This window comes from Myodes glareolus, chromosome 13 (assembly GCF_982192425.1).
Source record: "Myodes glareolus chromosome 13, mMyoGla1.1, whole genome shotgun sequence".
Classification (NCBI taxonomy): domain Eukaryota; kingdom Metazoa; phylum Chordata; class Mammalia; order Rodentia; family Cricetidae; genus Myodes; species Myodes glareolus.
Genome location: NC_142038.1, coordinates 33819689 through 33846576, shown reverse-complemented (window position 1 = coordinate 33846576; position 26888 = coordinate 33819689).

Below are 26888 nucleotides of genomic sequence, written 5' to 3'. Positions count from 1 at the left end.
CAAACAAGCAGGGTCCTACATGTTACAGAATGGCGCCCACGTGGATAACTGAATCCACAGAAAGTCTGGAAACGCTTGGGAAAGATTAGAGTAAAGCATTTCAGTTTTCAGCCATAGCAGGAAAAAAGCTGCGCTGTTTTAAAATGTTGGCTTTCTGGGCCATCCTGCCAGGGAAAACTCTGACTCTTTCAAGCAGGCAGTTCAGACTATGGAAACAATGTTGCAGCTTGCTTCCTGGCAAGGACCTTGAAAAGCCTTAAGAGCTTTTGACTGTTGTTTTCTCCATATTCCTTAGCAAATTAAAGACCCACATGGTCAGAAAGAGATATACAGTAAAAAGAGTTTCAAAGAGGAAGAAAACCTCTAAGTGGTTTACAGTGTGTTAAAAATATATGCAGGCTTAAAAAAAGGTTTAAAGCCTTAAAATAAAAAAGAAAGAAAGAGAGTAGTTGGGTGTGGTGGTACACACCTTTAATCCCAGCACTGGGGAGGCAGAGACAGACAGATCTCTGGGAGTTCAAAGATAGCCTGGTCTACAGAGGGAGTTCCAGGACAAAGATATGCAGAGAACCTGTCTCAAAAAGCCAAAAGTTAAAAGTAAAAATAAAAGAAATAGAGGTTAAAATAAAGCCACGTAAAGATGGAAAATACACAGAGAATCTTGATACTGTATGGTGTTATGCTCTCTTTAAAACATTTGAATGCTGAGGAAGGAGCAACAGCTGCTAAAAGATATTTGCTTATAAATGCTGCAGAATTAATCCAAGATAGGTATTTTGAAAATGTATGTTACTTTGGAGAAGAGATTTTGCTTTTGTTTCCACAGAAAATGAGAGGCTCTGGATTTATTCAAAGTTAAGAAAAATCATCTTTGACCAAGGGAGACCACCTGAGCAATCTCCGGTAGGAACAGATGGCCCGGATGTCTGAGTTCTTCATCCAGAACAGGTTCAAGACTGCTGCCTGAGATGATCAAGACTCACAGGATACTTCAGTCAGGACTTGATCATAACTCTAAATTTTCTTTAAGTCCCCATAAGATTATCAGCGCCCCCAACCAGCAGGAAGTAGCCTAGAATACTATGGCCACATTCCCAAAAAATGGACTATGGATATTTTCCTTTGTCTTTTTTTTTTTTTTAAAGAGGGGGAAGTGGTGCAGGAGAATTGTCTGTATTCTGTCAATCATGTTTTAAATAAACGCTGATTGGCCAGGCAGGAGGTGTAGGCGGGAAAATCAGACAGGAAGTGGAAATGATGCTAGGAGAGCAGGAGAATTCTGGGGAGGAGGAAGTTGATTCCTCCCACTCCTGCCCAGATCACCTAAGCAGCAGGATGTGAGCTGCCCCACTGAAAAAGGTACTGAGCCACATGGCTAAAATAGATCAGAAAAATGTGTTAATCAAGATGTAAGAGTTAGCTAATAAGTAGCTTGACTTAATGGGCCAATCAGCTTTATAACTTATAGAGATTTCAGTGTGACTTTTCTCTGGGACTAAACAGCTGTGGACCAGGCAGGACACAAAAACCCCCAACAAGCCAGCCCTCCTCATGTTACACTAATCTTCCTGCCTCTACCTCCTGAGAGCTGGAATTTCAGGTGTATGCCTCAACACTCAGTTCGTGCAGTACTGGATATGATCCTCAGGCTTGGTGCACGCCATGCTAGCTCTCTGACAGCTCATCTATCTCCCCATTCCATCCCAGAAGACACAGGAGGATGCACCCACACAGGCTAAGATCCTTCTTAATTTATTGCCATTAGATTGCCTACCCTCTCCCCTTTGCCTAGCCATACTCTCTGTGCCTGTCCTATTCTTCATCACCTAAGTATAGAACTATGTGTCAGTCTTCTTCTTGGGTCTTCAGTTCCTTATGAGAGCTCTTGTATTACAGAAAAACCTTTATCCAATAAATGTGCATGCTTTGCCTTATTAATTTGTCTTTTGTTATAAGGTGTCTGAGCTAAGAACATGACCCCTATGGAAAAGACACTATTTAGGACACTACAGAGCCTGCGATTAACCTGTTGACACGTTAAGATCGTTTTTTGTGTCTGCTGTCTGCTTGCAGCAGTCCAGGGGGTAACCCTGCTGATGCCAGGAGGCCAGAACTTCCCCTCCAAGTGTGTTACAGATCCCTGGCGAACAGCATTGTACAAGAAGGATGGGTCACCTGTGGAACTGGTCGAGAGGCCTGCGGGTTCTTTTCATGGTGAGCAAGACATTGAATAGGGAGCTTGATGAAGCAGTAAGGGGAGTTCTAGGAAACACAGACTCTGTGGTTCCTCCTGCATTGCTTTTACAAAAGCTATGGGAATGAGCAAAAGTGTTGCTCTAGGTTAGAGGTCTTTGTGCCCAGACAGATGATCCCTCTCCTATGCCCAAAGAACTTTTGTCATTGCTGCTGGCAATGGCAGGAGGAGACCACTAGTGCCATAAAGAACACACAGCTGTTTGTGTGTGTCCAAAATGGCTGTCCCCAGGATGGGTCTTTTCAAACCAATATTGAGCTTTGTGAAAAAGCTCTATAGTGTGGGAGGATATTTGAATCTGATTTGTTTTAGTTGTTTGAGGTTAAAAATGAGTTTGATTCAATAGAGGAAACATTATAGGAGAAGTTAAGTATTTATTACATAAGATGGTGACTCCAAAGGCTCAAATCTGGTGATCTCTGGGCCATGATTCTGAAGGGAGACGCTAGGTCTTTGTCTACTGAGTAGGACTTCCATTTATTTAATGCAAATGTACATTTTCCCATTATAGATGGTAAATATATATGTAGCTGGTATCAAGTAAGTGTTATAAGAAAATGATTTCATGAGAGCTAATCATATCCCTTGGTAATGAAAAGCCAAAGAGGGATCATGCTTAAGGCTTCATGCAACACTGTAATTTTTGCAGGGAGGTGAGGGAAGCAGTTTTGCTAAGCAGCCTCATCTGGCCTGATGCTGACTACCTCCTGCATCAGTCTCATAGGTGCTGGAATTACAGGCATGGGACACCAGACCCTGTTCATATAACATCCATCACATAATATGTGATTTTCCCCCCTGTCCTTTAGCAAAGGTCTACACTATAGAGCCATTCTTGTCCTAAAATATGGAGCTATGTCTGCACACGCCACAGTGTTTACAGGTGAGTGGTAGCTTATGTGGGGGCCAAGCAAATTGGAAATCTCGAATCACAAACAAACCCCTTAAAAGAGTTGAAATCAATTAGTAAAATATGGACCATTTTTAAAAATTATGTGTATGCATGCATGTGTGCTGTGTGCATATGCGCATGTATTGGTGGTTGTACTTGCCTGTGCGGGTGCACGTGGAGGCGAGAGGTTGATGGGCTGTCTTCCTTAGCTGGGTCTCCTACCTTTTCGGTTTTTAGCTGGAGTCTCTCATTGAGCCCAGCTGGCCAGTGACCCCCTGGGATCCCAGTTTTGATAGCAGCTTTTGTTCAGGTTAGCGTGGAGGTGTGTGTAGAAAAAAGATGGAGTTTTGGGTGTTTACATCATCCCACTTGACATAGACAGCAGCCATCAAAACCAGCTCTCAAGTCCCTGTTGGGACGGGGGTGGGTGGGTGGGCGACTTTTGACAAGATTTACCCATTGCATTTTAATACTAGGGTTTGTACTCAGTGCTGTAAATACTTCTTGTGTGTGTGTCTGTGTCTGTGTGTCTGTGTGTGTGTGTGATGGGATTTAACAGAAGAGCTGTATGCCATCTCATAGGAATTGCTCTCCAGGGGCGATGCAGACTGCCCCTCTCATGGTATTTGGGCACGTCATCAAATGGGGACTTTGGTCCCTTTACCCCTTCTTTGTCGTTCTGACATGAGATACCTTCTGCTATGGGCTCATAGAATATTTCCTCACCAGATACTAGCTGCTTACTCTTGCTGACCTCCCTCCAGGACTGTGAGCTGAAATAATTTTTTTTATCCTTATAAATTATCCAGTCGCCGATAATTAGAGCACAGAGCAGATTGGTAAAGGGCATGAAAATAGATTACATTTTCCTCAGCTGATAAAAGTTGGTTCGCCGCATTTTCCTTGGTTTTTCTAGATAGTTGCATCATGTTATTTTCTCCTTACAGGCCATTACTTATCTGTGAGATATGTTGGAGTGTGTGTGAAAGTGTGTATACACAGGAGTGTGCGAGTGTGCAAAGACATTTGGTATAAGCCGTTGTAGATATTTGAAGAGAGTTACACCAGGCTTGTTTGGAATTCCCTGTGCCCTGAAGGAGTAGGTCCTGCAGAAACATTCCACAGGGAGGCGTGGGGACCTCTTGTGAAAGGTCAGCCTGACTGGGAACATGGTCTGGGACGAGAGCTCAGCTGTGTAGTGGGGAGGGCAAACCCTGAAGACAGTCTTGAGCTTTTCACTCCAGCCCAGCATTTGTTGGACTTTTTTCTGACACCTTTGAAGAACAGTGTTCACTGTTCTGGAAACTCTGAAGATCATGTGACTCTCAAATGGAGGACCTCTCACGGGAAAGAAGAAGACAGAAGCTGTGACCCACAGGAGGAAAACGCCCGACCCAAGGAGAGATGGCAGCAGATTGGCATTATTTATGACACGTGAGTCCTGTCTTGGTGAAGTCATAAAGAACCGAAATTTGAGTTATTACTGCCAACGGGACCACATCTGTACCCGTAGGACGCTGTGGCCAAGAGAAACCTCTGTTTCCACCTCTGTTATTACACACAGAACAGTAATTACTTGTTGGCACATCTGTTCCCCTGCTGTGTTATAAGGCCCCGAAGGCCAAGAGATCACATTTCATTCATTGTTGTCTTCTCGAATCTAGCCTTTGCCTCTGGTGGATAATAGATGCTCATTAAATATAGCTTTTAAAGGACAGAAGAGAGATTTTGTGTTTGCTCTGTTGAGGATTATAGGAACAACTAAGTGAAATGTAAAATTCCTTGGTCAGGTTTGGGTTTATTTGTACCATTGTTGCATCTTCTCTCTCACAGGGTAAGGCTGTGGATGGGGACAAGATTGGTGGCTGAGCGTTTCCTGCCTGATAGAAAACTTCTAGAATAGCATTTTAGAATCTCCAAAGGAGGAAACGCCAAATATCCCATAAATCAGAGAGGTCACTTCAGTTTTTTTAGTGCGAGAGAGAGATTGTATAAAGGAGTAAGGCAAATATTTCAAGATCTGTCTTTGAAGGGCTCACAATGCGTGTGGCACAGTATAAGCCTTGGTTTCTGAATGCTTTGGGCTCTCTAGACAGTAACCTACGCATCTGCTTTCCTGGAGGGAGAGGTCCAGTGAGGGAGCCTGGAGAGGAGGTGGCTGGGTTGGGAAAATAGAACCAGAGACGGAAGGGAGGAGGTTAGCAGTGGCTGGGCTCAGCCACTTCCACAGCTCCGCCACATTCCTCAGAACAAACAGCTATTAAAATCCAAGCACACAAAGCCTGTAGCCGGCTTAGTAATGACAAGCGCTGTCAGCACACTATAATTAACATGGGGTGGTATAATTTATAAGGAATGCACTATGCAGTTGAACGCCAACACAGAGGGGGGGAAATATCTACTGCTCGCCCGCGGAATCAAAAGTAGCCTCCTCTTTAGATGTAAGCAGCTTTCCTTCCAAATGCTCTTTAATTATTTTTTTTTTTCCTTTTTGCTCCCAGAAGCCTTTTTGCACACCGAATTCTGTGCAAGGCAAGAGTGAGCCTCGTAGGTGACCCTTCACCCCCGCCTCCCCCTCCTGTGTTAATCAAGAAGGGACGTCTCAGCAGATTGTCTTCACTGTACATAATTAAGCAATTCTGGATGCTCAGTGAAACTCAAATGGGATGGCACAGAGCCTGGTAATATGACAGTTAATGGGATGAAACTAGCACGTACGCTGCCTCTGTAATAAGCAAAAGGCTTTTTGCTTTCCAATGGAGGGCAGGGAGAGCGGGAGGCAGTCACAAAGGATAACAGCGATGACGACATAGGCTTGTTGGGCACCTCGCTCTGCCTTTGATGATTGGCTCCCGAAAGGAACACGCACCCTAACTGGAAGAGAGGACCTCTTCATTGCCCTTATTCGGTGACTACACTACACAGAGGTTTTTTTCTCCTGTAGAGCCCTGAGCTGGTGTGAGAACGGCCCCAGGAAATAGCTGTAATGGCAGGCTTTCTTCCGCCTCTCCCTCTCTTTCTGTCTCCTGCAGACCTTTAAGCGAGCTGACAAACTGCCTCAATCTCACTTCCCTCAGGAGGAGGATGCTTACAAACACGGCGGCGTGTAGATTCGCTTTCAGAGGAGGGCTAATATGAGTACTTGCGATCAAGGACCATTTGCTAGGTCTGTGGTTTTCCGCCCACACAGACCCACATCTCTTTACTCTCCATAAAGAAGGAAAACCTGGGGGAGCTTGACTATGAGGCAACGAAATACAGCGGGTACAGGTCGGCAGTTATTTTTAGCCACATAACCTTGCATCCCAAGTTAAACATGCCGGTTGATTTTGTCCGTGGAAGAACTTCATGAGAAAAACCTCTGTGCCGCTTGAGCTTTGGGAATAGCAGGCTAATGTGGTCTTTAAATGATCCCGCAGACTAGAAACATCTCAGACATTCATCTGAGATGCAACCAAGCAGCGCCATGCATCTGCATTCCGTGTTGTGAAGCATCATGGGAGTAGAGGCACAGGGAACCACACTGCTCTCCCTCCCCCACTCCCCTTCCCCCCTATTCAGGAGTCAGTCCTAGTGATGCCTCGGAATCCTTCCTAATGCTAGGACCCTTTAATACAGTTCCTCATGTTGTGGTGATCCCACAACCATCAATTATTTTTTTTTGTTGCTACTTTGTAACTATCATTTTGCTACTGTTACGAATTGTAATATAACTGTTTGTGTTTTCCAGTGGTCCTTAGGTGACACCTGTGGAAGGACCGTTTGACTCCTAAAGGGCTCACAACTCACAGGTTGAGAACCGTTGCTTTATAGTGTGACTGTCTGCAGAGAGATCCTACAGGGCAGGACTACCTGGATTGAGGTTTTCAGGGAGGAAGTGGTAGGGCCATGGCCCTATGGACTTGGCTTCTCAGAAGGGCTCTGGCTTGGAGTTTGGTTTTATCCTCTGGGCTCTGCTACCAGTTTCCTTGTGTCCATCTTGTTAATTCTTGAAGAAGAAACCAGAGAAATCTTCTAGTGTCTTGAGGCTTTCAGACGCAAGGGTATCGTGAGAAACTTGGTCAGCATCCCAAAATCTATTTCTTAGGGGGATTATGGTCTTAGATTAGAGACAGCATCTGGCTCCTGAGCGTGTTTGCTCTGGTTTTCGCTGGGAATGCAGGTGTTTTCCTCGGGAAATAGGCCGAAAGCAGCATGAAACCCTCCATTTGTGAAAGGCAAGCCTCGCTCACTGGAAACCTTCACTTCCTCCCCATACGGAGGAACAGAAGCCCTTTCATTTGCATCCATCATATTTTATCTCCTATCCAGAAGCCTTTTAATTTCAGCTGAAATCTCAGCATATGTTATCTTGCTCCAAAACAGCAAACGGTGACTTAAAATATACTCATGCATTTCAAGTGCTCGGTATCCAAACAACATATATATGTGTGTGTGTGTGTGTGTGTGTGTGTGTGTGTTTATTTCCCCCCTACTCAGATGACACATATTTCACAGAGGGTTTTCTTCCTTCTTTTTGTTGTGCAAGGAAGCACAGAGCAAACGTAAAGAGAATCCACACGCGTTTTGTGATTCTTGAAAGGTTAATTGTACTATTTATAGACTAAACTGTAAAGCAAAAGCCTTCGGCATGACCCTTCAGGGTCACCGTAGTAATAGCAACCTCAGTGGAGCCCTGACCAGTCATGAATTACTGTCTGTGATGCTGAGAATGCTGACAGCTCAATCACAGCACTGTTTCAATAGAGAACTCCATATATTTAAAGCGCTGATACTGTTTTCCCTCTAAATGACAGCCTTGACAGATGGGCCGAAAGCAGCGCAGACGTTTGAACAAGGAAATAGAGAGGGAGCCTGCTGGAAGCTGGGCTTCATGCAGCCAGCCGAGAATGATGAATAGAGTGTGATTGTGTCTGACAGGTAGTAATATAACTATTCATTCACCGCGGAACACCTGGAGCACACTATATTAAATGGTACAAGATGGAGAGATTCCGCGACAAGAATAGGAAGTGTGAATCCCAGGCAGAGTTTAGGTACGGCAATCTAAAGGGTCAGGGGTCAAGCAATATAAACTGCCTGGGAGAAGGCTCTAATTAAATGATTTGCTTACTAAAGTGTTTCTAATGTTTTGCTAACATGTTGCCAGGATCATTACTTCAGCATGTCTGAACACTTCGAATCAAAAAGCAGCCTCCTCCATCTTTCCCTCTCTCTTTCTCCTTGGCAACAGAGTTATTTCTCCCCCTATCTGGCTCACTCTCCCTTTCTGCCTATACTAGGACACAAAATGGCCATCCTGGAGAAGACAAGAGAAAGTTTGAGTAGATAGAGGGCCATCTTTCTGATGGAAGGATGGCTCCCCGACCCACTGGAGTGCTGCGTGGAGGACGTAGGACAGAGGCAGGTTGTCACTGGGTCACAACACTGGTGGGTCCCTCCAGATGTTGGGGGGAGTAGTGGACTTCAGAGAGGGAGAAGGGCTGTGTCTTCTACTATTTACCTTTTGCCTCCAGTGTCAGCCAAAGCACTGAGATGTTACTGAGCAGCAAAAGAATTGCTTTAAAAGCCTTGGGCAGGGATGAGGAGGGGCGGGGTGGTGAGGAATCTTGGAAGGGCTTTCAGAACACCCCCTCCTCCAAGCTTCCAGTGCATCTCTGACTAAATATTTCTACACCTGCTTCTGAATTAATTTTTAATGATTTTGTCTGAGTTGTCACGCTCCGAAAACTTCATTTCTGGAAGGTGTCAGGTCGTATAGCACAGCTGAGATGACACTTTCAGATTTGGCATTTTACGTTATCTGTGTGTGAAGGCATCGTAAACCACACACATCAACAGAAGCTAAGAAGGTACCAAGGGCTGTGTGTATAAGAAACATAGTCACGTATGTACCCTCCAGTCTGAAGCTCCCTACCCATGAGGCTGTTGTGGGGCCCAGTTTTCTTCTAAGGTCCCTGGGAAGGAACACACTTGACAGTGGCTTTTCCAGAGCACACGTTCATCAACTGCCACGCTAAACTAGTTTTGCTTATCACTTTCCTTAGTCACAGGATCCTGTGGCAACTCAGGAAGGGTACAGCTTCTGCCATTGTGCCGTTTGCTGGGTCTCTCTGACTAGGAGGCTGGTCACCTTTGTCTTTTGAAGTCCCATTTTTCTCCCCCTTGTCTTGGAGGCTGATTTCATTGTTATGAAGATACTCGGAGAGCCAGCTCACTGCTCTGGGAACCCGACCTCACAATTTCAAATTTGCCTGGCTTATGAAAAATACATTGCAAATAGGTACGTTCTCTTTGCTCAACCTGCTGCTGAGTGATAGAACATTGAGTTCACACTTGTGAAAGAGTTCGCAGTGACCTCTCCAATGAGCTACAGAAAACAAAATCCAGCTAAAGTTCTCCCGCCACCTCACGCACCTCCCAGCTCTACATCCCTATCTCCTGAACCCTTGTATGCAGCCTCTTTTCCTCAGCTGATATTACTCAGCTGTTTTAATTACTATGACCTACCTAGCTATGGACCTACCTAGCTCTTAAAGACACCTGCAGATATGTATATATTTTACCTTATAAAGAAATATTTAACAGCTGATAACTCTAGTCTTTCTCCTCAAGAGTGTGTTTTTGTGGATTGGGCAAATGTATACGATCTTATTTGGCAAGTATTTTATTACTCGAAATGAAAGTTTACAGGGAATTTTTTTTAAAGCTTCAGTTAAGATTTCTCCAACACATTAGACTTCTGTGGACATTTAGTGCACCAGATTTTTTAGAAGCACACAGCCGAGTATTTCTCATCCCTGTCTGCCTTTCTGAAACGTAAACTCTATTGACTGAATTGGGCACAGTCACTGTGTAACTTTGTATCTAAGGTCTATCCCTTTTTCCTCTACTTGAGAGCCTGCATATTGCTAGTGCAGCCAAGAAGGGGAAAGGGGCTGTTTTGCAAAATAAGCAAATTGGATTATTCAGTGTGTAAATAGGCGCTCGCTCTCTCCTCCCATGTAAATCAGGAAAAGCAATTTGCTTATGTAGGGGGAAAAAAACCCTGCACTGCTGTTCACAGCTCCCCCATCTTGGCTGGCATTGGGAGTTCATTATAGGCGAGAAAAAGGAATTTGCTAGCATCCATATGGCTAGAGACAGTAATTAACTAATTTGCTTCCATTTTCTACAGCTTAAACAAGGTACTATGAAAACTATTATGTTGAGTAATTTGAAATCTTGTGTTGTATTCATAGTAAGATAAGAATATGAACAGCTAGATTCTAGAATCTTCGGCGTCCATTACAGAGGAAACAACATAGCACTTGGACCAATCATTTATGATTTGTGTTTAGAGAATCAGGCATGTGCACCCAAGGACAAATTGAGCCTTGGTTTCTTTCAGGGAATAGTGGTCAAGGTTGCCATGGTTAAATGGGGGGGGGGGCATCGTTTGAAACAGGAAGCTGCATTGTGCTTCATTTGGGCACTGAAGAAAACTGCTAATTTTTAAGAACTGGTTTCATCTCCTGAGAGTAAACCAGAAATGTGGTTAAAATTAATATAAGCAATTTGGCAGTTTTAGACTCACGCTGATCAAGACTCCTTTAATCATCGCTAAGAGTGTGGAATTACAAAATAGTAGAGTTGAAGAGTCTTAGCTGGCATTTTTTCTTTTTTTTATCTTCTCTCATTCTAAACACAAGCAAGCTAGCAGTTAGGCATTGCAGTGGCTGGTTAGAGCAAGAACTCATTTTTACTTCAGCTTAAATTAGGGACTGTTTCGCTCTCTGTGGCAGGAAAAGGGCAAGGCAAGGTGTCAAAGCTGCCTTTGGAGACGCTCCACAGGTCTGTAAGGGACCCTGTGGCCTAAGGTTAAAATGGCCTCCAGTTTGTTAAAAAAATATGTTCATATTCTTACCTAGTTCTTTTCTGTTCTGTTAATTCTATTCTGTTCTTTTAATGATATCAAAGGTGGGCATTTTTTTCCCCCTTTGCCTCTTGTTTTCTCAGTCAGGAGGTAAGCCCTGAATAGTTTAGCAAAGGAAAATGCAAAAAGCATTCAAAAGCTCTGTGTGAGGGTTGTGGTCCTTAATAGGGGTCTTCTAGAAAGGAAATTAAAAGACGGGGCAGACAAAAAGAAGAGAGAGGAGAAGAAGGAGGAGGAAGAAGAAAATAAGAAAAGGACAAAAGGGACTAAGCAGTGGAATGGGGGCAGGGTGGAGCAGGAAGGAGGAGGTGGCAGGGAAGACCTTGGGTCTCAGGGGCGGATTCTCATGTTTGATGTTCTGAGTGGTATTTGACCAAAGATTATGATTTTGTCACACATTTCTGGATCAGTGCTCCTTGCACCAGCCAGGACGGCATGCTCTGAAGCAAACCACAGTGTCCTTTGGCAGAATGAAGTCAGGTCTATAAAAACAAACCAAGCGTACAGCCAGTGAAATGGCAAAATCACATCTAGCCATAGTTTTAATTTATGGGGGCAAATTATAGGGGATCAACTGAAGAAAAAGCAGATTTAATGAGGCATTTTGCTTAGCATTGTATTTGAAAGTGCAAATGGCTTGCTTGGAATGGGGGAGAGGAGCGGAAACGCAGTAAGCGGGCAGTGTGCTAGAGCCGGTGGGTAAATATTAGGCTTCAAGACGAACAACTGCATTTCGGGAGTATTGTTGATTGGCACTTTCTCTGCAAGCACCATTTTAGGACACATCTACAGGATTTATTCCACACAAAAGAAGCTTGCAGTCACGGTGCCAGGGTCTACCTTGCTTGGCCATCAGACCTCAATTAGAAAATGACCATGCAAGCAATGAATAGTCAAAGAACCATTCATCTTCCGCTGAACACGACTCAGGGTGGTGGGTGTTTCTGACACTGCCGCCTGCACATTGAATTTGGTCATTGCTGAATCTGTTGGCCTTTGAGAGGGGGTGTGCGCTTTCGTGGGATGATGTCAGCCCCCTTCCCCGCTCTCTGCTCAAACAGCCTCTATTGTTCCAGACCCCGTATCGTACCGGGATCTGAATTTATGTCCGTGGATTATAAGCAAGGGACACCGCCACAGTCCATAATCAGCTCGTTAGCATTCTGCTCGTGTAAGCCAGCATGAGTACAGTTTTCAATGGCCTAATGTGACAGGTAATCATAAATTAGTATTTGCTTTAGAACAAACAGCGGAGCACACGGCCTGCGTGCTGAAGGAGAGCGGGGCCGTAAGTGGTGCGGTTCTGTAATGAAGTGGGAACTCATTAAGCAGATACCACCTCCTTCACGGAGCTGCAGAGGCGGCAGACAGCCCAAATGGAAATGTTTCCACAGAACGATTGCAGTCAACCAGGAGAAGTTCAGGTTCATTAGCTGTGGCACAATCTACAGGAATTAGTCGGAGTAATAATTAAATCGTTGCTCGCTAATTTATCATTTTACATTTGTTACTGCATTTGCATAATGTGCGTCCCTACCCCACCTCTGGTTACACTAAAATGCTATCATCTGTGTGTGAGAAATGAAAATGATGCCTTTTTTTCCCCCCTTAAAGTCGTATCAGAATTGGGGCCTGGTTTGGCAATTGGTTAGTGATATAGCCTTGTTTGCCTCAAACATTCCTGCTGGAAGCGGGTCCCTATATAATATTGGCATTGTGCTGTTTCGACTCGCAGTGCTTAAGAGGCCATCCTGGGAGAGAATCTAACAGCCCAGCCTTGCCCTTAAACATCTAGGTGGTGCACTGGGTAAAACAGAAACCCAGCAGCCAACATTGCTAATTTAGTCCGCTGTTAGAATGAGCTTTGCACACAACTCTGCAATTTCAGTGTCCAGATATAACAAAGCCGTGGAGTAACATGGGATGGCCGACAGCGGTCAGGAATGGTTCCTCTGTAGGTTTGCTGGACTCCTGGTGCATGAGCTGCCTTTCTTGAGGGACAAAGTCATGCCCCCTCCTTTTTTTAAAATTTAAATTGTTTATTTTTTCTCAGTAATGAACAATTTAAGCCAGTTTCTTTTGCAAATTTTTTGTTTTTTATTAAAAATTTCCACCTCCTCCCATTTCCCTCCCATTCCCCCTCCCCCTTTCTCTCCAATCCAAAGAGGAGTCAGGGTTCCCGGCCCTGGGAAGTCCAAGGTTCTCCCCCCTCCATCCAGGTCTAGGAAGCTAACCTTCCAAACAGACTAGGCTCCCACAAAGCCAGTCCATGCAGTAGAATCAAAACCCAGTGCCATTGTCCTTGGCTTCTCAGTCAGCCCTCATTGTCAGCCACGTTCAGAGAGTCCGGTTTGATCCCATGCTCCATCAGTCCCAGTCCAGCTGGCCTTGGTGAGCTCCCATTAGATCAGCCCCACCATCTCAGTGGGTGGACACACCCCTTGTGTCCTGTCTTCCTTGTTCATGTTCTCCCTCCTTCTGCTCCTCATTTGGACCTTGGGAGCTCAGTCCAGATAGAGACAGAGCCACCTCCTTTTTGCAGGAAAGCAATTATATGTAAAACTGTTGTAAAGCACAAAATTTTGCTTGACTTGGTGAATTTAGTCTTTTGAGAAGGAATTAGATTAAAAAAAAAGTGAAGAGTGTTCTTATAGCCAAATGGTTCAGAGGATGGGGTATGGGAATGGTTGAGGGGCAGGAGTGGGAAGGAAAAACCAAATTAAAATTGGAAGGAGACACCTTGCTGCTTACAGGTCCTGGTTCTGTTTGGCTTGGTTAATGATGTGGTGATAAATTATTCAGCAGAACGGCAGAGAACAAGGACAATTTTCAGGATTTTAATTAATTATCTCTTATTGTTATTGATATGCGGTCTCTTTATAATGCAAAACAAGCCGAGGAGTGCTTTCTCTGTGTGCAATCTCATCTTTCCCAGGGAACTTTGGTCTCAGTAGCAGCCTAGACTCTGAGGACCTTGAGAAGCAGAAACCACGGGTGGGGCTAATGCCAAAGGAGCATCCTCCTTACCTGCGAAGGTGTGGTCAGAGTTAGATGACAGCTGGAGGTCACAGTCCTTTTTCCCAGCCCTGCATCCTTGTCAAGACCATTTGTGCCCCTAATGCTTGTAGCACACAAACTGATGAAGTATTCCGCGACTCTTAAGTCTTGGAGCGTATGTACACAACACTTACCTTCTTCTATGTTCTGAGAGAAGGGGAAGACAGAAAGACATTAGTGGCCAAATAAAAATGAAAATATATAAACTGAGAAGGGGTGCCAAGCATGTAATGCGTATGACAGAGCAAGCAGGCGATGCAAACTGCCATTCAGTGTGTTGGCAGGGGCCATTAAAATTCCTCGGGAAGTCACAACAGGCTTTGTGTAAGGAGTCGCAGAACACACATATTGCCTCAGCTCTGTTAGCGGATTTAGGATAGTAGGATATTAATTTTTAAAAATGTAAAACAATTCATGGTAGAGCTTGCTCACAGATTTTGATCTATGCAGCAGCATCTTTTTCTTTCACTGAGTGTCTAGGGAAGCGACAAGTACATGGAGCCCTATCCTGTGTGGTACCAGTTAGCTTCCTGGGCTAGTTTGTAGAGTTTGTTATTCCCCTGGCCACAGTGGTTAGGCCATGTTTGGGCACAGGATCCAACAGACAATTACAACCTCTTTGAGACACTTGCTAGACTGTTTGGAAAAGCACTCAACTTCTAGGGACTGTCCACTGGAAGGCTCTGAGCCCTGGACCGTCTTTGACTCCATGGGAAGAGCTTGTCTAAGACAGAATCAAGCATAGAGAAACACTGAAGAAGAGATAGCACAGCAAGCTAATGTTTCCCTTTCTTGATTAAGGCATTTTGCACTTGCTTTCTAGTTCTCATAAGTAGGAGAATATCATATATTTTAATTAACTAAACCTTTATTTCATGGAGGAAATGGGTGCCATTTGCAGAAGGCATAGTCTGTTAACTTATAGCCCCGTGCCTTTTTCTTTTGTATCAAAGCCAACATACTTGAAGTTTGTTCTGCAATCTGAAAGGGCCCTTTTAAATGGTAGTGTCCTACAATATTAAATAATAACACTTTTTACAGTAGCACTAATAACTAAATGAATCAATCATACAATGTGTGAACAAGTAGATGGTTGAGTTCATTTTGAGAAAACCAAACCTTTATGATCTTCACCATTAACCATTTTAGGACATCCCAAATGGCTTCTGTCTGTTAGGAAGCACCAGTCTAAGGGCCTTCAAGGCTGATGGAATCAGCTCAAATTTGTCTCCAACTCAACAGACATGGGGAAGCCAATCCATCTGTCCATAGCTCATATTTCCTTCAGGGTTTTTACCAAGCATGATGACTTTACCTCCAGCCTCAGCTCATTTGACAAATGTTTTGTGCATTTGTTACTACGATTAAGCTCCTTGGAGAAACAATAGCACTCATTACTTCCTATTAATGTATCTCCAGACCTAATATAGAACCTAAAACAGAACATTCATATGGGAGGTGACATGTGTCTATGTGGTACGTGTATATACTTAAAAAGTTATTGAGTGGATCATCTATTTATGTTGAACTTCAGTTGAACCCATGAGGATGCATTTGGTGTTTTCTTCAACTTTACATTTTTCAACATCATTTGGATATAGTTAATAATTACATCATGTGGCTCGCAAGGCGGATTAGTAGGTGAAGGCAGCTACCACCAAGGTTGATGTCTGGAATTCTATCCCCAGGACATACATAGAAGGAGGAGAGAATTGACTTCTAAACATTATCTTCCAACCTCCACAAGTGTGTCCAGGCACTTGTGCCCCCTACACAATAAAAAAGTATAATGAAAATGATTCTGTAATGATAGTCCTGATCTTCTAATGGGACATTTAGTTAATGTGCAGCTGAAAGATGCTGGCTGGGCAAAGGCAGGGACATGGTTGAATGGCATCTCAGAAATAAAACACTGAGAGTACCACAAAGTGAGCCTGAGCCAGGGGCAATATTCTAGGAAATGTAATTTGTGTTGGTCTGAATGTTTTATCAATAGATACTTTAAGAGGTGAATTCTAATAATTCACTTTTGTTGCCTAAGAAAAAGCGTAATGCTTGAATTAGAGATAAAGAATGTTCAGTGAGCTTGTTGGTTGAAAGAAAGGGTATATGCATTTTCAACAGGTTTAATTATGATAAGTCAATAATTTCCAATTTCCACTTGGAAAAATCTGACAAATACTGTTCTTTTCGTAGCCTGGGATATAGCTCAGTTTGTAGAGTCCTTGTCTAGCTTGTACAAGGTTCTGTGTTTCAATACTAGCAGTGTATAAGGCAGCTGTGGTGGCATAGGCTTCTAATCTAGCATCTGGAGATGAAAACAGATGGGTCAGGAGTTCATGACCAACCTCAGCTATATAGCAAGTTCATGGCCAGCTGATGCTACTTAAGATTCTGTCTCAACAACAAACAAGCAGACAAACAAACAAAGCCACTTTATAACCCCATGGAAGTTAGGAATGCATAGTTAGCCTTTAGTAACAATTTTAGCTTCCCCTTGGAGGTAACCTGTGACTATAGGCCCTTGTGTTTCTGCCTCCTTGTCTGCCACCAGACAGGGAGCTATGCAGTAAAACAGGTGCTCATTGTGTCTCTGTCCTGAAAACATAAGGGGGCATGAAGTCCTCAGCCTCCCTTGGGCACTGCTCTTGAACCCCTTCTTGTAACAGTCTATTCTGAACTATCTTGTGGTTAAGTCCCTTATCTATCCACGTTCAGGACCCACCGATCCCTGGCTGGGAAATGACCACAGTAAGGGCAGTTTCAGTGGAGTGCCTGCCATGCGGGGGGCAGTGGACATAGGGGAAACAGAGACGTACATTTTACCATCACTGAGTGTGAAACACAGCACAACTCATCCCGAACAGAATCCAACCTTATTTCATCCTGAAGGTCAGGGTCTCCCAGTAATTGCCAAGTTTCTCCTTAGTGCTAATTTAGGGCTTCTTTGAGAGCATAGGGGCAGCAGAGCAAAGGGCATGATCATTATCTTCGGTGTGTGACTGTAAATTTAGACACACCTTCATCTTTCTTGCTCTGGTTCTGTATTTCATTTTTTAATCATCCCCGAATGCTTTCTACAGAAATGGCATTTATTAGTCTCATAAATGGAATGCAATACAGTGCTAATGACCTCCTTTGGACAGATGTAAACTTCTAAGTAGCTGCACCAACTCTGTGAGCTGTGAATTTGGTCATTGTTGCCAAATAAAAATCAGGAGGGAGACAGTCCATCTCTCTCAACTCAGCAGCACTGCGTTACGGTTGCCACTTAAACTTTATCTGTTGGGTTTTGGGCGTAGTGGAGGATTTTCAGGATCACTTTGCGAACTTTCCCAAAGGTGAAATTTTAGAAGGGAGCTTGCCTGATTAAAGCTATTTGATAGCGGGCCAAGTGTTTCAGGGGTCTGAAGCTACTTTTTACTTACTAACTGACTCTATTTAGGCCTGGAAGTCCAGAAGAAGCTGGTTTGTGTATCACAGCATATTTCAAATTGTGGAAACATCCACATACAAGATCAACCATTACTGAAGACAGTGTCTCACGTGCCATTTATTTTGGACAGCACAGAGGTCACAGAGAGAACATTAACCTACAACTTGTCTAGTGCCCGGTGCCCTTTCTAAGCACAAAATTCACTTAGTCAACAGACGGCGTGTGTCCCTGCTTTGAGTCGAGCTCCTTCAGTTGGTTACTGGAAGGTGATCAATTTGAATTAACCAGATACGATGCCTTTGCAATGAGTTTGAATTCCTGATTCTCTAAATGACAGTCATTACAGTTAACAGACTTGCTTCATGGTGGTAATATTACGTTGAGACCAGTTTGAAAACTACCCGAGACAGCAAAGCTGTTTCATTACTACCTTATAGGGATTTCTAAGACGAGAAGGATTCTTGGCATCTGAAAACAATCCCAGATGATTCCGTTTATGGACATCATGTGTTGGTCCTCACCTTCAGAAGCCCATCTGGCTGTCGAGGGTTGATATTTTGCTCTGTTAGGATCACACATGCGCACTAAGAACACTGAAGCCTGCATTATTGAGTTAACCAGCAAAACAGACGCCTTGGCTTTGATGTTATAGCACCCCTCTTTCTGTTTGCTTTCGGGCGGTGTCTTAAATGTGAATACACTCCAGGGGAAAAAAAAATCAATGTCTCCATTTCTTTCCCTCTACACTTCAGTATTGGCCAAGTGTTGTAATGTCAGTCCTTGTTCCTAAAATAAGCCACAAATTACCTGATGTCCTAGGAAAGAAGATGGGGCTTTTTGGTCTTAAGATGTCATCTAAAGGACCCTAGCCAATCAATTCTGGGCTACTCAATTTATCTGCCTTCAAAGGGTGAAGGACTGAGTCGGAGCTTTTCAGATTGGAATCTGTAGTTCCAGAGAAACGTGAGTATTTTGACCCCAAGGTCTCTACTGCTAAGCTAGTCTTCTACCGTCTGACAGTTCATATTTGTGAATTCTATAACCTTGATCCTGGTCCTGTTTCGCAGTGAAATGTGTCATCATTTTTGTTTGCTCCTTAAACGCACAGCGTATGTGGCAAAATAGATTTGCTTCTCCGTATGAGGCAAACCACAGGGATTCTGAAACTTTTTTTTTTTTTTTTGACGCTGTGGCATCAGCAAATAGCTGAATGTGCTTTTTATGTGGGCAAGCCTGTCTAAATAGGTCACCAGAGCAAGAGTGGTTCTTACATTTGGGCAAGTCGCTGAGGTCCATTTCAGATATGCTGGTCTCTTGGTTTATTAATTAACATCTTCTCTAATTATCCTGACCACTTGCAGTTGTGATATGAATTTACACATGCCTTCCAAAATTCCATGTTCAAATCCAAACCCCAATACAACAATGTAGTTGGTGGGCCCATTGGGAAATGGTTAGACCATGAAAGCTCTGCCCATGTGAATGGGACTAGAGTACTATAAAAATGCCTCACACAGTTTATCCTTCATTGCTCGTCTCTAGTCTAATACGTGAGGACCGGGTGTTTGTTCTTGCTGGAGGATTCAGCATCCTGGTGCCATCTTGGAAGTGAGGAGGCCAGGCACTCCCTGAACTTGCTAGTGTTTAGATCTTGGACTTCTGGACTAACTGTGAAAAATTAATTCCCACTCTTTAAATGACCTGTTCTGTGACATCATCTTAAACGAGCACAAACAGGCTGCCACATCACGTTAATCCATCATTCCAATGGTAGTTTAACAGAGTTCTTGTCAATGCCAGTAATTATAAACACTTTCTACCCTCAGCTTAAAGTGTACCCCTCCCCAGTTAATACCCGCAGCCTTCTGATCCATCTCTCTCTAATATCACAACTCCAAAAATAATGTCCAACCTCTTGACAGCCCGCAATCAACTCCTGCTATCACCCTCCCCATTTCCCACCTCAACTTCCATCTTCACTAAGCTTTAACTCTGTGATCTGCTCACACTGTTGGAATTTCTTTTCTGTTGCTGAGTTAAAACATCACAATCAACACAACTTAGAAGAGAAAAATGTTAAAGTCTGTTATTGAAGGGAGTCAGGACAAGAACTCAAGTAGGATCTTGAAGCAGACACCACCGGGCGATGCTTCTTGTCAGTTTGCTCAGGGTCGTGCTCACCTGAGTTCCTTACACAGCTCAGGGTCAGTTCCCCAGGGAATGGTGCTGCCCACAGCGGGTTGGTACTTCCCACATCAATTATCAAACAAGATAATCCCCACAGAAGCAGCCACAGGCCAATCTGGTTGGAGCAATCCTATTTTCTTTTAGATTGGCTCTCACTTATTTTGCATTGACATTTAAGGCTAAACATGACATATTCTCAACACCTTTTGTCTTCTTACTTCGCAAGCCTGCTCAGTAGAGCCTCATCCTAGGAGATCCAACCCTGACTAACTCATCTCATGCCTGCCCAGAGGAATATGACAAAACCTCCCAACAACAAAACCAGAAACACACCAACAAAAGCCCCACCATGCTCTGGTTCCCATTCTCACTTCGCATGTGTGCCGCTGACGTGCACAGTTGACGGCACAGCACAGCTTTCGCCCTCCATTGCTTAGATGGTTGTTTATGCCCCGCTCCCTTTCCCCAAAGCTCCAATGGATTCTCCTCCATTACCGGTCTCAGCTCAGAAGTATGTGCCCTGTTTATCTCAGAGCACAGAATCATTACTACGTCATCATATTCATGGTGCCTGGGCCCATGCATTCCTCTTTCCATACCACCATTGTGGATTTTTCTGCCCTACTTCATCATTTATGGGCTGCACCTGTTGTTCACCAGATCAGCGTTCTTCCAGTCTTTCTTTAGCATCACCATTTATGGTATTGTTTTCATTAGTTCACACACATGCACACACACGCATATACACACACACACATACTTGTAAATTTTCCACACACTTTGTAAATTTTCCTGTATTAAAAAAAAACCCCTAATTCTCTATCACCTTGAGGTTTTGTTCCTTTCTTTGCCTCTTTGCACATTAAAACTTCTAAGAAACTTTGTCTCTATTCATTTCCAGCCCTTTTATCCCATTTCTTCGGAACCCACAGGATTAAGGCATTGTCTCCTGGAATTCCCTCAAAGTCTTCTGTTCAAGGCCACTGATGGCTGCCTTTACTTGGCTACATGTACTAGAAAGTCTGGGACTTCACCGTGTTTGGCTCCTCATCAGTGACTTCAAAGCGACATTCCATTTGGTTTCTTCCTGATGTGTAGGAAAACGGCGCAAAGAGGCCAAGACATCATCCTAATTCATGCCCATCACAGTGCAGGTCTTGTCATTGTTCCTTTTCATCTCCGCCAACCTTCAACTGTCCTGTGTGCCCCAGGAAATTATGTGAAACCCTTCTCTTCTCTTTCAGTGGTTTTTGTCCTGCTGTGTTTCTTTTTACTTAGTTTTAGACATCGCTAGATTTCATTTTTTTCTCAGTACACTTTTAGCTTTTCAGAACAATTGGGCACTTAAGACAGAGGTCTACACACCCAGCAATGCCTGGTTGCCCATACGATTTCCGTGCTAATGTCTTGCATTAGTAGAATACCTTTCATAATCAATGAGTTGACACATGGTGAACCTTCATTCTCAATTTTCAGTTGTGTGCACTTTCGGTGTGCTACAAACTAGTCTCAGTTTAGATAATTTCACTCAGAATGCTTTTGATCTTTAAACAGTGTGAAAGCTTTATGCATTTCCTAAAATGCCCCCTTTGAATGTCAGTCCTTCCATGGGCACAACGACCTGTAACTTGGCGTGCTTTCTCTGTTTTGAACCACGAGGTGAGCTAAGGTTCCCAAGCATCCACTTGATCCCTCGGGTAAATAGTATGCTCTACATGTATACTGTATGTAAGCTGTGATGTTTAAGTTTGGCATATTGGTGCAGTTTCAAGTAGAAATACTGTGATTTGTTGGTATTACATTCTATAATGAGGCGGTGCCTCACACTGTCGAGTGTTTATAACATATAATGGCATTGAGACAGTCAATTCTTTCGGTGGGTTCTTGTCTTACTCTCCCTCCAAGAATGGAAGGAGCAGACAGTGATGGGTGGATAAACTGGCGATGGGTAAATGAATGAGAAGGACTTGTGTTTGTCATGTGGGAGTAAGAATTGCAACAGAAGAAGGCAAGGCCAAAACTCTTGGTGGCAGTCCGAGTCACAAGTGTCCCAACTCTGACATCTTTGAGATGCCAATTGACAGGCTGCCAGCCGCCATTAGAGCGCTGAGCTTTCGACAGGGATAGGGTTGCCAAGAAAGAGAGAACAGATCTTTGAGGAGCAGCAGAAGTGGTGGGTCTAGAGGGCAGAGAGAGTAGGCCTGTTTTTGGCAGGAACCAGAGACTTGCCAGGGGCAGGAGTGGCCTCTGGGGCCCCAGCAGCAGGAATAGCAGGTACCAGAGGTGGGGACAGAAACAAGGTCTCCTGCCTCAGAAGGTCTCCAGTGGGCCAGTCTCTCACAGGTCTCAAAGATAGGAGCAGTCTTCCCTCTCTGCTTCTCCAATGGTCTCTGAAGTCAGTCGGCTACTCCTCAGTCTCTTGCCAGAGGACAGGAGCCAGCCATAGTCAGGCTCCAAACTGGTGACTAGGCTATTCCCAAAGGACTTACATACATTCATGTAGGTTCTGACTGGTTGAGCATGCATGCAAATGAAGCATACAATACGGCCCAATCAAGAGAGAGTCTGTTAACACCAGGAAAGCAAAATTTCCCCTAAACTGCCGCTGGGTCCCCAGCTCCCCAGTCCCTTGATGTTACAGCGGAACAGGGAAAGTACACAGGAGATGGGAAATGTCCTGGTTTTGCAAGTTTGCTCGCTGTAATTCCTGCCGCACAAAGGCATTCTACTGTGTTGGGAATTGGGGCCTTTGGAGCACCGGTGGCTGCTGCTGGCTCCAATTTTTCCTGGACTTTTACCTTTGCCTGCTGCAGGGCGGGTGTTGTACCTTCTTTTGGCTGCCATTCCAATGGGACCTTCCTATCCCTGTCATGTGGATCCCCAATTAGGTTTTCGCAGAAGAGTTTCTCTGCTCAAACGTAGGTAACATTCTTGCCTTCAGTTGCTCCCATAGAATGTTATAGAATTGGATTGACTGATAGTCTTTCAAATTACCTTCCTCTAATTAATAATGTACCTTTACATTTCTTTCATGTAACAAAGTTGTTGGTTCATGACTGTAACACCAGTGTTTAGGGGACTGAGGAAGGAGGATTGGCACTTATTGGAGGCTAAGCTGGGCTACATAGTGAGTTCCAGTACAGCCTGGCTAGAGTGAGACCCTGTCTTATAAAACCCAAATAAAACAAAACAATATCCTCCAAACCTAAAGGTAATCATAAAAAATTTTCCTCCATGTCTTTTAATGAGGTTTCTGCTACCCAAACGTGTCAAATTGACAACCAAGACCAGCTTTTCTTTACAGCCCCTGACCTAGGGGAAACAATCAGTTACTTACCATTGATTGCATTAGCTTTTAAAAAATATGGTATTTTTGATAATTATTTGAAAATTTCATCATACTATGTATTTTGACCATATTAACCCCAATTCTTCTTCCTAACTCCTGCATTGACTCCTCTTCCCAGATAGGTCTCCATCTTTCCCACTCCTCCCTCTTCCTTTGTGTTCTCTCTCTCCCTCACCCCCACTGAGTCCAATGTGGGCTATGAATGACTGTGGGGCCATCCTTTGGAGCATAGTTTCCCTACTAGAGGCCAACACCCTTAAAGGAAATTGACTCTCTTTTTCTCCCCCCAAACTCAACAACTAACTGCCAATAGCTTCTAAGTTAGGGGTGGGGATGTGAGCTTCTCCTTTGTTCATGCTAGGTGTTTATGGGCTTTTAAAAGAAATGTATTTTTGAATTAAGTTTACAAAGTTCTTTATTGCTCATTTCATAACAGTATTTATTGTGAGTGTTCGGTGTTGTCAAATATTTCCCACATCTATTGGTAAGATTGTACATTCTTTTCTGTTGATATGATGTGTTAAGTTAACCAATAATTGAGTATTAAACCAAGCTTTCATGTCACTTTCTGAACTTACGACTGGAAGCTGCCTATGAGTTGGAAATTCCCAAACTTTTGTCTCTAGCCTAGACTTTCTCCCGGAATGTCTGTCATCATCTAAGGATTCCTGAACTCCAGGTCTCCTGGGGTGGTTCGATGAGAATGACTCCCATAGGCTCACTTATTTGAACGCCTTGGTCAAAGTTGGTGTAAGTGTCTGGGAAGGATTAGGAGGTGTGTCCTTGTCGGAGGAGGTCTGTCACTGGGCTTGCGCTGAGGTTTTAAAAACCCACATCACTTCCAGTTAGCTCTCTTTCGCTCTGCCTTGTGCTTGTAGATCAAATATAAGCTCTCACCTACGATTCTAGAACCATGCCTGCCTGCCTACCTGCCTGCCATCATAATTCCCTCCAGGGTGGTCATGGACTCACCCTCCGAAACTGAAATGCTTTCTTTTTTAAGTTGCCTTAGTCATGGTACTTTGCCACGGCGATAAAGTAGTAACTAAGACATTTCCATTAGCAGAAATGTTCTCCTGCTATGGTTCTCACTTCAGCAAATATAAGCTGTGATTACACGGCCTCTTCTAAAAGCAGTTCTTGGCTTGTCAATAATGGAGCCCAGGACTATATTCACCAGCATCTCTGTGCCTTTGAGAAATAATTTTAGGGTAGAACTGGCACTCTGGGGGAGGACAGGGACTCAGAAAAGGCAGAGGCAGATGGCATGCTTGGACTCCCAAACTATTATACCATGGCATTAACAACTAACAAAGGAGGAACGGTGGAGAGACAGAAGGACAGCAGTATTACAGTCCCCAAGGGAGCATAAAGTTAAAAAATAGTAGTTTCTACCAGAGAGCCAAGAATCTGCTGTACTGTGTAGATCTGTTAGACTGCTTTCATCAGGAATGTTCCGGGCGAGACAACCAGTGAAGTTAGCCCATGGTGAGACAATTATAATTAAAAAGACCATATAGCTTTTATGACCATCCCAATTCATACTTCCTGCAGATTAACTACATATCTATCTATTTGTTCTTTTTCAGTGCCTTTCATTTTCAGGACTGTCCCAATTTGAGTCATATGCTGTTTTGTTATTTATACCTCATGGGCTATTGAAGAACCCTGAATAGCGGCTGGAGGTGGAATTTGCAAATGGGAGATTTGTGGGGAGGATTCAAACCCTTTCCTTGCTCACCCTGTGCTCTGGGGTGGTATCTTGGAAGAAACAAGGGATTAGAATATAGTGAACTTTTTCAGGTACTAAAACCTCAAGGTTACTTCAGGAAGTATAGACTTGCTGTGGGGAAAAGAAAAATAAGGACCTGTAAGACTGAGTAGAGTCAGGTGCATGATTGGAATGTTACTGGGTCTGAGAAATTCAACCATATTTTAGAGAACTGAGCAATGGTAGGGCATCCAGCAGAAGCCCCAGGCTCCAGTTAAAGAATATATTTGATAAGAAATGGGAATAGAGGGACAACTACAGGAATTTTTGATGTCACTGGGCACTTTTATTTCCTCCTATGGCCTCTGGAAAGACATTCAAGCTACACACATAAATATTAGCTGGGAGGCGCGAGGAGCCTACGAATTTGAGAGAAAGAAATCTCCTGGCCTTCTAGTACTAAGTTGAATTTAGACAGTGAAACCATATACACCCTTTTTTAACCAGAAGTTTTTAGTTCTGGTTTGTTTTTAGGTTTCTTTTTACTGCACAATACAATATTCATTCACATAGTAGTCCTACAATGCAATATATAAATATAAAATACATGGCATACTACACATAAAATTAAAATGTAAATGCAATTTGCAGAACTACAGAACTATAAATGCATGTCAGGCCTTGCTTGCCCATAATCCTTTCGCTTGGTGGAAGAGGCAAGATGATCAGAAGTTCATTGAAAACCTTGGCCATATACCAAGTTCAAGACCAGCCTCGGCTATATGAGTTCTTGTCTCCAAACAAAACAAGAAGTACACATACAAATATCCAAATAAATATAGCTGTGTATAAAACACAAATATTTGCATGTTATGTGGACTTTAGTGGAGATCCTGCTTCAGCACAGTTGATAAAGCTTTATTGAAACACCACCTCTATCACTAGACAGCACAGGCAACATGGCAGCATTGAATGATGACCTTAGTAGAACCAACGATTTGAATTTGTTTTTGGTCGAGGTCAAGAAACGGCCATGAAGAGAGATCCCGGTGGAATTTTGAAAACTAGTGAGAACTGAGGGATGAGAAGCCCTTCCCTTCTCCCTGAGTTCTGAACAATTAAAGAGGAGAGAGGGCTGGTGTTGACAAATCCTGGGGGATGGGACTTAATGGTTTCTCAGCTTTCGTAGTGCAGTGGACGGCTGCCAAACCTCCCCTCTGGGTGATCAGGTGCGTTCTGTCTGAAAACCCAATGCCAGAGAGCCTGGAGTTAAAGCTGTGCATTTTGGACAGTTCTCTCAGAAAAAGAGACTCGTGCTGTGAGCAGGGGGCAATTTTCCCAATAGGGGATGACCTTACAATTCAATGTGGACCCACAAAAGTGCCCTTGCAGAAGGCAAGGCTTAGTTGATTTCTGAGGCAGAACAGACAGCCTAGGGTTTGGACCTGCAGAAAGCTGAAGATGGGCTCCACTAAGCAGGATCATGAGACAACAATCTCCATGTTCTCACACCTTTAAATGGGTCTGAGGGGGCAGGTCCCGTGGAGTGGGGTTGTGCTGGAGCTGGCTTGACTGCTGAGAGCCAAATGTATTTATTTATCTCCTATCTTCACATTCAATGGTTCCATGTTGAAAGCTTGAGATCAGTCGTGATGGAAACATTTACGTTATAGAAATAGGCAAAGGATGTAAATCAGAGGGGTTTTGTTCTTTTTCAAAAATTCTTCCTAGGAACTGTTTTTTATTGATTTACTTTTTCTTTCATAACACCCCTAGGTTCTTACGCATTGCTGGGACAAATACCCAACATGAATGGCTTAAATTCGGAAGACTTTCTTTTGCTTATTGTTTCAGGAGTTTTAGTCCATCATGGCAGGGAAGGTGTGGTAAAGTAGCTTATGTCATGGCAGACAGGAAGCTGAGCCGTGCAGCAGCAATGGGAAGGAGCTAGAGCAAGTTACACATGCATCAGAGACATGCCCCTCTTTGAACCTCTTTGAGGCCACGCCCTCCACAATTCCACTACCTCCCAGCAGGTTATTCAAATTTGACGCCATCCACAGCTTAAGCTATTCATTAAGTTAGCT